The 14,283-nt window shown below is 44.4% G+C and overlaps 1 long non-coding RNA gene across 3 annotated transcripts in view; it reads left to right on the top strand.

Annotated features, from left to right (window-relative positions):
* LOC109453006 (uncharacterized) overlaps positions 1-14,283 on the top strand; it is a 38,803-nt gene that overhangs the window by 20,102 nt on the left and 4,418 nt on the right. The window contains exon 3 of one of the 3 annotated variants that reach the window (XR_012493933.1): positions 4,821-4,874. The exons of the other annotated variants lie outside the window; for them this stretch is intronic. This is a non-coding gene — a long non-coding RNA (uncharacterized LOC109453006). The remainder of the gene's footprint in view (positions 1-4,820; positions 4,875-14,283) is intronic. 3 annotated transcript variants of the gene reach the window in all.

The raw sequence follows: 14,283 nt of genomic DNA, 5'->3' as shown, positions 1-14,283 counted from the left end.
TTCTCTCTGATTGTTGATGGCAGTTCTGGGGAGGAAGAACTGCTTATGGGGCTGCTAGAACAGGAGACTTGCCTCCATCTGCCCTTTGAGTAGGCTTCTCCTGGATTCTAGCCCTGCTGCAGCAGGGAGTGGGCCCCCTGAAAAAGCTCTAGGAGGAAGTCCATGCCACCAAGATTGATGGGGCCCGGCGTGGGCTGGCCCTCCCTGGCCGCCTCACTGCTGTGAGCTGAGTATATGTTGTCTTGGTTGTGTAATGTCGCAGAAAGGAGTAGATCCACTCTGGGCCAACAGTGAGAGCTCACTCTCCAGATTCCAGCCAGGAAAGCTGGGCTGCTGATTCCTGTCTCTGCACCCAATTTCTTCCCACTATGCCCACCAGGAAGGTTGGAGTCATCCACTCGGAGAGGCCACGTAGGTCAGTGGGGCAGACCATGGTCTCTGCTGTCAGACAAACCTGGGAGTGAATCCTGGCTCTGCTCACCAACTGCAGTGCCCAGGGCAAGCCACTTACCCTTTCTGGATTGAGGTTTCCCTACCTGTAAAATGGGGATAATGATGCAGCATTAATCGTTTAGGTCCTTGTGGTGTACGAGTATGTAAGTTGCAATCGCTTTTATTAACATTCAAGTTGTCTCAGGAGTCAGGATAGCTAGCCTTCCTTTCTGGCACTGCCACTCATGTGCCAAACCTCTTCCCCATCCTGGGGCAGTGGAAAGACAAGGGGCTTTGGAGTCAGACAGAGCCAGGTTCCAACCCCAGCTCCTACAGTGTCTGGCTTTGTGAGCTTGGGCAGGTTGTTTAACCTCCCTGAGTGAGTCCCAGTTTCTTCATCTGTCAAAGCAGTGATAACGAGTACTCACCTCAAATGGTTGTAGAGAGGATTAAATGAGATTATCTTTATAAACAACCCACCAAGTGCCTTGATGTTGTGTAAACAACGGCCCCCTCCTCCCTTCCCTTCTTTTCCTGCTGCTTCTGTTCAAGGGAGGGAAATTTTAGATCCAGCCTCCAGTTCACAGGAAATGCAGGAGGAACACAAGCATGTCAAATGTCAGCAGGGGGATTCCATCAGCAAAATCCCGATTTGGGGAAATTCTATAGGACAAACGACCCAGGATCCTCAACTAGTAGATGACAAGGGAGAAAAAGAGGGAGAACCAAATGGAATGTGTGGATTGTGTTTGGATCTTGATTCAAGCAAACCAACTGGGTTAAAAAAAAAAGAGAGACTATGAGGGAAATTTTGCTATTGACTGGATATTTGATAACATTAAGTAATTGTTATTTTTTTTAGGTGTGATAATGGTATTATAGTTATGGTTAAAAGACTATCACATACTTAAAAAATTACAGATTAAATGATATGGTCATTGGGAGTTGCTTTAAACTAATTTCGTGGAGTGCAGGGAGAGGGTGCTGATGAAGTGAAACTGACAGTGTGGATAACAATTAAAGCTGGGTGATGGTATGTGGGGCTTTGTTAGAGTATTTTTTTTACTTTTGTATAAGTTTGAATTGTTTTTTGTTTTTTTTTAAAGGCAGTGATCTTTTCTAGATCAGAAGTATCTCTCCCACCTGTCTCTTCCTCGGTCTCCTCCCAGCCTCTCCCTCGTCTCAGGCCTTCCTCCTCGCTTGCCTGGACTATTACAACAGCCTCCGACAGTCTCCGAGCCTTTGGTCTCTCTCCTTTCCAATCTCCTTCCCCTTCTGCCACCAAAGTTATCTTCCTAAAAAACAAATCAGATCCTGTTACTTACCTGCTTAAAAACCTTTCGGCAGTCCCCTATTGCCAATAATCTATTAGAGTATAAAATCCTTGTTATGATATTCAAAGCCTTTCACAGTCTACACTCAGCCTTCCTGTCCAGTTCCAATCCCAACCCTACCCTTGCCCCCTGTGAAGCCTGGCTTTGGTCACACTAGCCAGGCCTCCGTGACTTCTCTTGTATAGCTCTCTATTTGGCAGGTCCTCTTCCCTTGTCCCTAACTTCATCTACTAAAGACTAAAATGTTTTTCAAAGCTCAGTTCAAATGTCATTCTTCCTTCATGCTTTCTGGAAGTCTTTACACTGTTCACCAAATACCTCTGCTCCTCTGCCTTCTGACACATGGTACAATCTCACTTCCTGGCTCTCTGAGGTTGAACTGGGCCATGTGACCAGTTTTAGCCAACGGGTTGTAAGGAAGTCATACATTTCACTTCTGGGCCAAGAATTCAATTGCTAATTCAAAACCTTCCTGAGCTCTCTTTCCCTCTATCTCAGTAATATCCAGATATCGGGTTCTCCATCAGACTGAATTCTGGTGTGATCATGCCACCATGGAGTAGAATCTCCTGTCCACCATGAGGGCTACGTAGGGTGGAATAAAGAAATCTGAGGGGTTGTTTGTTTCTTTATTATATCCTAGTCTATCCTGACTGGTAATTCTTCCCTCTGATTTAGAATCAACTGTGCTACTCTCTGTACTTTGGCATTATAGTCCTGTGTATGTAATATGTCTAGATGATACAGACCTTAGGTTAGGAATTCTATTTTATGGTCTTTGCATTCTGGCCCCGAGCACTTAGCACGGTGCCCTGCAGAACAGAGATATGAACTGAGTGCCCAGAAGTCTGTAGCTGTGGTTGGTGCAGGTAGAGAATATGTAGTGGTTAAGCTGTGCCATCCTTGTGAGGGGCCCCCATGCTCATTAGTCATGGGAATCATGATGGTTTGGAGATAAAGCCAGGATCTGGCTTGATGTTCTCAATGGATGGTATGCCCAGCCCCAAGGAATAATCATGAATGGTCTAAGCCAGTCATAATAATCTGCTTCCCTTGTGGTTATGATTAGCGTACACATAGGCACAATGAACCAGTTCTGGTGAGATGTAATGGAAAGTCTCATTCTCAACCTGAAAAACAGAAAGAGATGAGAAATGTAATGAGTCTGCTCTAGTTTGGATTTCCTTGAAAGCAGAGCCTGAGGATTCAAATGCTAATAGCTATGTGGAGGGGGGTCCACAGGGAGCAGGAGAGAGGGAGTAGGGAGAATGAAGCAGGGCAGGAAGACAAGCCAATAAAAGGTGTACTTCTGAACTGCTTCCACTGGGTCTCAATCCTGTTGGGGACCTGAGGGACATCAGAATTGTCCCTCTAAATGGTAGAAGGCCTGGATATTTATCCAATGACTTCCTTCCTTCTTTCCTTCCTTCCTTCCTTCCTTCCTTCCTTCCTTCCTTCCTTCCTTCCTTCCTTCCTTCCCTCCTTCTTTTTTTTCTTTCTTTCTTAAAATTTTTATTGGGGAATATTGGGGAACAGTGTGTTTCTCCAGGGTCCATCAGCTCCAAGTTGTTGTCCTTCAACCTAGTTGTGGAGGGCACAGCTCAGCTCCCAGTCCAGTTGCCGTTTTCAGTCTTTAGTTGCAGGGGGCGAAGCCCACCATCCCATGTGGGAATTGAACCAGCAACCTTGTTGTTGAGAGCTCGTGCTCTACCACCTGAGCCATCTGGCCAGTGACTTTCATTAATTGCCGGTTGCCCCTCATTTTACTGGAACTGGATGTTCATCAGTGACTTCCTAGTGACCAGAATCCGGGCATGTTTTTGTCCAACTCCTTCTTTGCTATGTCGGTCCCCGACTTCCTGCTCCTGAACTCTCTTTTGTCCTGATTTCTAGGACAGGTCTCCGTCCAGTGCTTCTCTGCAGCCTTTCTGGCCATGTCTTCTTGGTTTCCTTGCCAGGTTCCTTTTTCTTTTCCACTCTGTCGATGAGCTCCTGGATTCTATTCTGGTCTTCCTCGCTTCTATCCACTCTCACTGAGCAAACCAATTCATAAAAGGGTTTCAACTGTTACAGTTGTGATGCCAGCTCCCAAATCTATACCCTCAGCTCTCTCTTCTGACTTTTGCAGGCATATATCTATTCATTCATCCAACAAATATTTATTGAGCATTTTAAATATGCCAGAAGTTGGGATAAAGCAGTAAACACATCTTGTAGGAGTGCGACACACATGGAGTTAATGGACAAAATCCAAGTAAACCAGACAATAAAACAGATCAGTGTGATAGAGCTTGTGTGTGTGTGTGCGCGCGCGCGCGCGCGCGCGTGCTTGCACTATTTTAGAGTGACTGCTTTGAGGGCGTGGCATTTGAGCAGAGATCATACAGTGGTGTCTACCATCTGTGGCTGTGCAAGTGCAAAGGTCATAGAGAACTTATTAGTGTGTTTGAGGGTGAGGAGGAAGGCTAGGGTGGCCAGAGCAATGTTAGCACAAGATAGTGTGGTATGAGATAAGGTCAGAAAAATAGCAGGGGCCAGGTCAAGTCAGGCAAGGTGAGCCAGGATCCCCAGGTGATGCCTACGTACCCTTTTGCATACATTTGAGAACAACTGGGGTAGATGGAGAAGAGAGGAGAAAACCTCATTTAAAAGTTATTCTTAAAAAGTATTTTGGAAAGTGTGGAACACACAAAAGCATAAACTACTACCACAGCCACCTATGTGCCCATCACCCGGCTTCAACACCATCAACTTAATTTTACAAAGGAAATCGAAAGCAGTAGCCAGAAACATAGGAGGAAAACCTGAGAAGTATTATGTCCATGAAGCATGTCAAAGAGAGAGAGGTCAACAGTGACAAATAAAGGCAAAAAAGGTTCTGTCGGGTTTTTTTAGTGTATGTGCTACTGAAGTGAGCACAGGTTCTGTAGGTGTAACAGAGGTCATATCCATGTGGTCCCATGGGCATCTCACAGTAAACATGGCGGTTAAGGTGCTGGCATCACCCAACAGCTTCCCTACAACCTGCTGTTTCTTTCTTGTTTCCTCTGTCAGAATGTCTTCAGTGGCTCCGGTATGGGATGAAAGCAGGGCTGAGGCTTTGATGTGGTGAGTTCAGGGAGTTTATGTGGGAGGTGACCCTGGGAAGCAAGAGTGGGGGAGCAAGGAGAGTGAGGCCGTGAAGGCAGAAATCCACAAAGAGTTGTGTCACTGAGCTGGTTACCACTGTGGAAAACTGGGACTCAGTCTGGCTGGGGCCCCTGAGGCACTGGGTAGAATGTATCTCTAATTGTCCCTCAGGAGAACAGGAGGCTAAGGCATCTATTCAAAGGTCTCTCGTCCCCATTTCTGGAAGGTTGTGCTGGGAACATTAACCTCCCTGTATTTCTGGGCTGCCCTGCATGCTGGCTGAGGGAGCGCCCCAGGCTTCACCTGGCAGAAAGCCAGAGATGTGGTGGCCACTCCGGGATGTTATTAGTGTGGGGGGACTGTCTGCTGCAGCTGCAGCCGAATCCGAGGTAGGCTGAGGGCTCGTACTGCAGGGCACCTGAAGTTGTCTGCTGCAGCTTCCATCACTTGCGTGATAGAATCTAAACTCCTCAGTGTGACACTAGTATCCCTCTATTACCCAAGACTGGAACCTGAGAGTCTTTCTAATCACTGTCTCCCTTGTTTGTCTCTGCAGTCATACCCTTAATTCAGGTGGTGATTTCTTGTGGACCTATCTTTTATTAAGTACCAGTGACACTAAACATATGATATAATATGAGAAGTTCAAGGCACTGTAAGCACGAGGGAGTACATAGAGGGCATCTAACTCAGTACTCGGGGCACAGGGAAAGCTTTCAGGAAGAAGTGACATCTAAACTGAAATCTCAGGATTGAGTAGGAATTAGCCAGGCAAGGAAGTGGGATCAAAGAGTTTCAAACAGAAGGGAAAGCATGTGTGAAAGATCAGGAAGAGCATGGCAAATTTAAGACACTGAGGAAAGGTCAGTTCATTTGAAGTGTGAGGGAGGAAGAGAAGAGAGAGAGTGAGATTGGAGATAAACAGTGGCCAGATCATATAGGATCCTGTAAGCTTTATTAACAAATATTGACTGTATTCTAAAGGAAATGGGAAGCCTGAAGGATTTAAAACAGAAGAGTGATGGGACTGAATCTGAATTTTAATCAGATCACTTTGGTTTAAGTATGGGAAAAAAAATTAGTGGATTACGCAAGATTAGAAGAAGAGAGAGCAGTTGGGGGAAGGTCACAGTTGGCCAGGCAAGAGGGGCTGCTGTGGTGAACTAGGGTGGCAGCAGTTGGGATAGAGAGAAATGGAGGAGTTGGAGAGCGATTTAGAGGTGGACTCAGAGGACATGGAGGTGGGGAGTGAGATCAAGGGAGAATGAGGGTGCACCGGTTATGCTGCAAACTCCAAATCTCAGTGGCTTAATACAACAACGGTTTAGTTCTCATTCTTGCTGTAGATCTATCACAGATTGTTAGGAGAGTTTCTTGTTTTAAGAACCAGTGTGAGGGGCCTGTGTACATCTCTGTGCGTGCTTCCATAATCACTTGAGGTAGGAAAGGGGATGTGGCAAATCCCTTTAAATTAGTACCCAGTGTTCTTTAGCCAAAACGAGTCTCATGATCTTCCCTCATTTCAAGGGGGCAGGAAAGTGTAGTCCTACCATGTGATGAGTGGGGAGACTGGACATGTCGGGTAAACAGCACTAATAACTACCCCAGATGGAAAATGATAATACCATTCACAGACATGGAGAAATGGGTAGGACCAAGTCTGGGATCTTGCACACCTCCAACATGTCCTCTCCTCTCCTCTATTCTGTGGCCAGAATCATTGTTCTGATACAAAAGTCTCATGTCATTCCTCTGTTCATGTTCTCTTTAGGAGCCACCTACCTGTAAACCTCGTAAACCTGTAGTGTGGCGCTTGAGCCTTTCATGGCCTGGCACTTGCCTACCTGTCCAGCTCCACCTGCTGGCATTCCCCTCTATCCCAGCCACTGCCTCGCTCTTTATTCTCCAGTGGGACTTGCGTGCCCTGAGTATGCCAGACTTTCTCAGCCCAGCCTCCATGCCCTCATGCATGCTTTTTTTCTTTGCCTGAAATGCCCTCTTTTATCCTTTGCCTCCTTATCTACCTGGATATCATCTGCTCCTCCTTCCAGAAGCCTTTCTAAGTTTCTCCAGGTGGACGAAGGTGCACCTTCTTTTATTCCCCTGGTTAATATTATCCCCATTTCTGTTATAGTCCTAACCTCATTTTGGTAACACCATGTAGGTGTGTGTTTCCCTTTTCCTTTGTAAATTCCTTGTTGTTTGCCTACCTGGTAGCCATTTCCTACTTCCTTCCACAGTCCACAGTTTCCTTTTAGAGAATTTCACCCATTTTCAGCCATGGGATTTGGGTGGGATGGACTCGCCTCCCCAACTATCCCGAAGCTAATCAGCACACTTTCCACAGTGGCTGGTTTAGGGATGAGCACTTGACTCATTTCCAATGAATGAGAGAATATGAGTCTCAGGACTTGTAAAGCAGTTACTAGTATGAAGATGAGTCTGGAATTGCTGTATCCACTTTATGACTGCAATGGGAGAGCCTGGAGCTGCTGGAAGGCCACTGTATGAAACATGGTGATGAAGCCACCGTGAAAGCCTGAGTGGGAGAGGTGGGAAACTGAGTCCTTGATGACATTGTATGAATTCTTGGATCAAACTTTGCTCAAAGCTAGTTCTTCCTCTGGATTTCAGAGTAATGTGAGCCAATAAATTCTCGTTATTGTTTAAGCCAGTTGAGTTTCTGTCCTAACTAGCACAGAAATTAGTTTCATGAGTGCCTCTTGAAAGAGGACTACCACGTAGAGAAATTAGTCCTCTTTCAAGAGGCAGACCATAAAAGATGGAATTGATTCAACCAAGCTGGTAAGAGTAAGGGCTGTAAGAATCCCTATGTCTTGGGTTGAGAAATGGGCAGTCTAATACAGCTATTTATACAGTTTCTTATTGTATCTGGGGACACAGATCATGTGCCTACTATGGCCGTAGCAGACATTTAGAGGTTAGATTGGGTTTGCTCCTTCTGTTTGCTATGGGTAAGGTACTATAAAAAAAATTAAACCTATATTCAAATTAGCCTTCCCAAAGACAAAAAAGGAAGAAAATACAGCTTAGCTAAGAGAAAACCGTATTTTTGTAAAACTTTTTTTCTTGTCATGAGAACTTTTTTTTTTTTTTAATTGGGGAACAGTATGTTTTTTCAGGACCCATCAGCTCCAAGTCATTGTCCTTCAATCTAGTTGTGGAAGGTGCAGCTCAGCTCCAAGTCCAATCGCCGTTTTCAATCTTAGTTGCAGGGGCGCAGCCCACCATCCCATGCAGGAATTGAACCGGCAACCTTGTTGTTGAGAGCTGTAACCAACTGAGCCATCCGGCTGTACCTCCGCATCTAGTCGTGGAGGGTGCAGCTCACTGGCCCATGTGGGAATCGAACTATTAACCCTGTTGTTCAGAGCTTGTGCTCTAACCAACTGAGCCATCCAGCCGCCCTAAGAGAAACCCTTTTTGGCTATGATCAAAATTGGCTAAGTCTGGAAACTGGAAGGACTATAAAACCCTGTAAACATTGCCCCAAGGCATGTTAGTATAAGCAGAAGCAGTGATAGGAGAATATATTGCATGAGATAAGAAAGATATGGATGCAGCTTGCTCCCTAGTCCTTTCCTAAGCTCCTCCTTCCAAGTAAAAGGGAACCATCAATCCCATTAAAGATGTAAGTGGGATATAACCTGCAGGCAAGGACCAGACTTGGGGTGCTTTCCCAGTTGTTTTAAGGAATAGTTTAAGATTAAATCTAAGGCTGAGTTTCTGGAAGGGCATTGAGGCCTGTTGCTTAGAGAAAGAAATATGCATCCCGGACTCCAGTCCCAAAGGCTAGTCTAAGCAAGATCTCTGGTTTTATATATTAGCTCATAGAATCCACCAGAAACAAATAGACTGGAAGCCCACCAAGGGAATTATACAGGTAGTGCCAAAGAAACGCTAAGCCCAGATGACAATGACCAGAGATTTTTTAACTCCTAACATAATTCTTAGGTCCCCAAACACAGTGAATCTACCTTCACAAGGTTACATTAAAGCAGTAATTCTTATACTTTTATATGCATAAGAAGTTTATTAAAAGTATCAATTCTTGGGCTTCATCCCCAAAGAATCCCTTCTATCTGGGATTAGGCTCCGGAATCTGCATTATTAGTGAATGTCCCTGGTGATTCCCATGCAGGTGATAGGGAATCCCACTTTGGGAGACGTTGGATTTAAGGAAATTATTAAATTCCTTAAGGGGTGGCAGCAGGACTTCTTTTGTCCGCGTGGTCTCTAGCACTGTGTAGGGCACAGAATAGGAGCTCGGCAGAGCTTTGTCTACTAGACCTGAAAAGCATGGGTTTCCAGAATCAAGGAGGATTTAGGAAGTAAATGAGTGTAGACTGTGATTCCAGAGACCGATCTGCCCTGAGTCCCTGTTCCCTTGCTCCTTGATTCTGCTGAATCGTGCTTTACACCTACGGGGGCAGCCTTACCCAGACACTGAGCTGGCAACGGAATATGCCTGGGATCCTCTGTCAGTGCCCTTTGTATAGCCAGAGAGTTCTGGATATTTCTTTGGGGGTGAGGAATGTGTTAAACATTGGAGTGTTTACTAGGCTTCTCTCCGTGATTGCTTTCTTCCTTCCACCACACCTCAGGACAGGGAGTGTTCTGAGAGCCTTAGTGAAGCAGTTATACTTTTCTGGCACCTTGTGTGACTCATGTGTCTCAGCTCTACACACCCTCCATCAAAGGCCTTGGAATTGTCAAGGTCAGGATATTTAAAACCACATTCTTGGGAGAGCTCTGGACATTGCCAGCTCAGCTCAGGAAGAAGGAAGTGCCCAGAGGACAGCTGTCAGTGTTAGTGCTCACCGTTTATGGCAAGTCTAACAGCACATACCAGTTATGGGTATGGCCACATCATTGTTTAATTCTAGCTGGTGACAGCCAAGTGGCCATAGATTTTTCTTTATTCATTCTCCTAAACATTTAAGTCAGCACCTACTGAGTGCCAGATGCCAGTGAGGATACAAAGATGTGTACACAAAACCCTACCCTAAATGAGCTCCTAGACTAGGAGGCAACATAGTGGCCCTGCAGAGAGACTCATGAACAATAATCACAGGCACAGGTAAGGAATTATAAGCTCATCATGGAAGGGCATCGAACTTGGAGTGGTGGAGATGATGGGGCTGGGGTGTAGGGAAATCTTCTGGGAGCAGGGTCCTGGGTTGAATATATAAACTTAAGTAGAACTTATCTAGGCCAAACTCAGTTTATAGCCAAGATGGAATAACAGGGATGGAATTTACCCTGCTACCTGAAGCAATGAAAAAGTTTTGCAAAATATATGAAGCAATGGTTTTGGACATCAGACAGCACAGGACAGTGCTTCTCAAGAGAGGGAAAGCAAATGAGATGAACCCGGTTACTGCTTCAGTGTACTGCCATGAGAGAGTTTCTAGGCCACAGCACAAAACCCAGGTGGAGTCCAACAGTTTCTCTGATTTGAGGAGATGGACCAGGGAGTCCAGGGAGACCACGGTGGGTGGAGTTTTCAGGGCAGAGTACCAGAGAGGAGTGAGATGTGGAGAGAGGAAGGAGAAGAGAGGAGAGAGAGACAGATCCAGAAATCTGCAGAGGATTCCCTTGAGTCTTCAGCTGAGTACTGGTTAGAGCACGGTGTGAGGAAACTACCCGACTCTAGGGAAACAACCACACAGAGGAGTAGAGGAAGCAAACCCTGGACCTCACATGAGGCAAAAACTAGTTTGTTTCCACTGGCCAGGATGGCAAACCTCATATAGCAGAAGGCATCAGATACAGTACTCAGAAGGGAATTACCTCAGTAGTGGGGCAAAATGAGCTCTACGTTAATGGATATTCTGGTCCCAACTAACAAAGCTTAATAGCAAGCCTCAAAAGGATCAAACTGTTTCCAAGTAACTTAAGTTTCCCAGAACAAAGCTTCATTTTATAGGAATACAAAAATATTCAGCACCAAACAAGGTAAAATTCACAATATCTGTTATTCAGTCCAAAATCACCAGGTAGGCAAAAAAACAAGAAAATATGACCCATAACAAGAAATCAATCAATGGGAGTAGACCCAGAAATGACACAGATGTTAGAACAAGGACGATAGTAGACAAAGACATTAAAACAGTTATTATATATTCAAGAAAGTAAAAGAAACATTAAACGTGTTAAGTAAAGCCATGGAAGATATAAAAAAGATCCAAGTCAAACTTCTGGAGATGAAAAATATAACGTGAAATATCTATCTATCTATACCACCAAATGCTGGATAGAGTTAACATAAGATTAGACACTGAGGAAGAAAACACTAATGAATTTGAAGATATGGTCATAGAAACTATCCAAAGTGAAACAGAGAAAAAAGATGAAGGAAAGAAGAAAAAAAAAAGACTAAAGCATCAAGTGATCTATGAGAAAACTTCTGGGGGCCTAATACAGGTGTAATTGTAGTCCCAGAGAAAAGGGGGAAGGCAGAAAATATGCTTGAAGAAATAATGGCCAAATATATTCCAAATTTGATGAAAACCATAAACCCACAGAGCCAAGAAACTCAATGAACCCCTAGCACAAGAAAGTGAACTACACCAAGGCATATCATAATGAAATAGTTTAAAACCAGTGCTAAAAGCAGCCAAAGAAAAAGATACTTTATGTACAAAGGAATAAAGATAAGAATGACAGTAGATTTCTTTTTGAAAACAACGAAAGCCAGAAGTCAATGGAGCAACATCTGTAAAATGCTGAAAGAAAAAATTGTCATGCTAGAATTCTTCACCCAAGAAAAATATTTTTCAAAAATTAAACTGAGGGGGGCCAGCCCGGTGGCTCAGGCGATTGGAGTTCTGTGCTCCTAACGCTGAAGGCTGCCGGTTCGATTCCCACATGGGCCAGTGGGTTCTCAACCACAAGGTTGCCGGTTTGATTCCTTGACTCCCGCAAAGGATGGTGGGCTGTGCCCCCTGCAACTAAGATTGAAAGGACAACAACTTGACTAGGAAAAAGTCCTGGAAGTACACACTGTTCCCCAATAAAGTCCTGTTCCTCTTCCCCAATAAAATCTTAAAAAAAAAAAAAAAAAAAAAAATTAAACTGAGGGGCAGCCAGATGGCTCAGTTGGTTAGAGTGCGAGCTCTGAACAACAGTGTTGCCGGTTCGATTCCTACATGGGCCAGTGAGCTGCACCCTCCACAACTAGATTGAAGACAATGAGCTGCTGTTGAGCTTCTGGAGGGGTGGCTGGATGGCTCAGTTGGTTAGAATGTGAGCTCTCAACAAGGTTGCCGGTTCAATTCCTGCATGGGATGGTGGGCTGCACCCCCTGCAACTAAAGACTGAAAACTGCAACTGGACTTGGAGCTGAGCTGCGCCCTCCACAACTAGACTGAAAGACAACGACTTGGAGCTGATGGACCCTGGAGAAACACACTGTTCCCCGATATTCCCCAATAAAAAATTAAAACAAAAAATTAAATTGAAAGGGAAAATTTTCAGATTAAATGTGAAAGAATTCATCACAGGAGACCTGCATTATAAGAAATGTTGACAAAACTCCTTCGAGCAGAAGGAAAATTATGCTGGCCAGAAGTGTGGATCTATACAAGTTAATTAAGAGCACTAGAAATGAGGCATTCTATCTATTAAATGAAGGAACACTATAATTAAAATATCACAATTTTGAAACCTCTAATGAGTTAATGGATCTAGGCAATGCTGAATAATGGCTGACAATGACAAAAAGAGAAACAACTAGATATTTATACATTGATAGAGGCACACGTCACCTCCTATGTGAAGTAATCTTGCCAAAAAACCCCCAGAAACAGTAAAGGATAATAATCAAACCTGAATCTGCCCTCTAGCTCTAACTACCAATTTACAAGATATGTAAGGGATGGAGAAACATGTTAAATGACACCACTGTGTTTTAATTTAAAAAAAATCTAGATGGGAAATTCTGTAGGATAAACAAAGAGATTTTTTTTCCATTAAAAAAAATTGCAAGGAGAGAGAGAGAGAATGAGAGATATTGACATTTACATGGAGGGGGAATTATAAACTGTAAGAGACTTAAGAGATATATCAATCAATCAATCAATCGATCAATCACAATGTATGGATCTTGTTTAGATTTCTAATTCAAACTCACTAAAAAGCGAAAAATTATAAGACATCCAGGGAAATCTGAACACTGCCAAGTATATTCAAGAATTATTGGAGAAAAAAAAAGTTACCCAGACCAAAAGGAGGAAGATCACACCAGGGACAGTATAGGAAAAGATGTGCCTTTTTAGTGAGGGGGTGATAGTGTGGTAATTACAGGAGAAAAGGCTCCTTTTACCTTTCCCTTTGGGCTCGTGCTGGCTGTGGTACGCTGGTTTCTGAGAAATGGAAATGCAGAATGTTGACCTGGAGACAATTTCTGTTGACCTCTTCTGGTCTCCCTGGGTGTGGGGGCCACTTTGTGGGGAGGAAGTCTTGTTGAGGGCTTTCAAGGCCACTCTCAGCAACAGGGGACATGGACCCAGAGGCTTAGGAGAGACAGAGGCTTTGAGTGCTTTAACCTCATCCCATCCTTCCAGCTCTGCCTGGGACTAGAAGAGCAAAGGAGGAGTGACCAAGCATGGACTAGAGGAAAGAAGAGCGGGAAGGAGAGACAGAGAAGAAAAGGGGCAGAAGAGGGAAGAGAGCAGGAGAGGCTGAAGTTAGAGCTCCATACGTACTTAGTGGCTTCAAAGTACCAGTTGACTTTTGGCCTCTAAACATGAGATAGGTTGCTACCCTCCACCCTCGTGGTACCTGAGCCTCAATTCAGTAGCAAAGCTGTGTGTAAGGAGAGATAAAGTGGGCGATCCAGCCACAGAAATTAAGGCTCAGGTCAACAGGCAAGTTGAGATGATGAAATGGTTGAAGGACAAGCCAAGGGACCTGATCTCTTGTCCATGATCACCCAGGGTTGACCAGGTATGCCACGGTGCCTTGTCCTGTGGTTCCTTTTGCATCAAGTGCCCAGTGAGAAATAATAATGAGGTTCGTATCAGCTAACATTATTGAGTGCTCACTATGCCAGGCCCTATTCTTAGTGCTTTACATTTTAATTTATTTCATCTTCTCAAGAACCCATTGAGGAAGGTACTGTTATTAAATTCATCTAATAGATGAGGCAACTGAGCCCAGAGAGGTTAAGTAATTCCTTAAGGTCACACAGAAAGTAAGGGGCCCAGTTGTAACTGAACCTAGGAAAAGTCTAGTTCCAGAGCTTATACTCTTCACAACTACTCCAAACAGCAGTGATTACCTGGGTCCAGACAAGTGACCTCAGCCCACTACTCTGACAGAGCTTTGTACAGACTCCTCCGTTCCCCCCGAGAGCAGCTGGGGC

The sequence above is a fragment of the Rhinolophus sinicus genome, linkage group LG02, assembly GCF_036562045.2.
Source record: "Rhinolophus sinicus isolate RSC01 linkage group LG02, ASM3656204v1, whole genome shotgun sequence".
In the NCBI taxonomy this organism is placed as follows: domain Eukaryota; kingdom Metazoa; phylum Chordata; class Mammalia; order Chiroptera; family Rhinolophidae; genus Rhinolophus; species Rhinolophus sinicus.
This window is presented reverse-complemented; position numbering and strand designations above follow the sequence as displayed.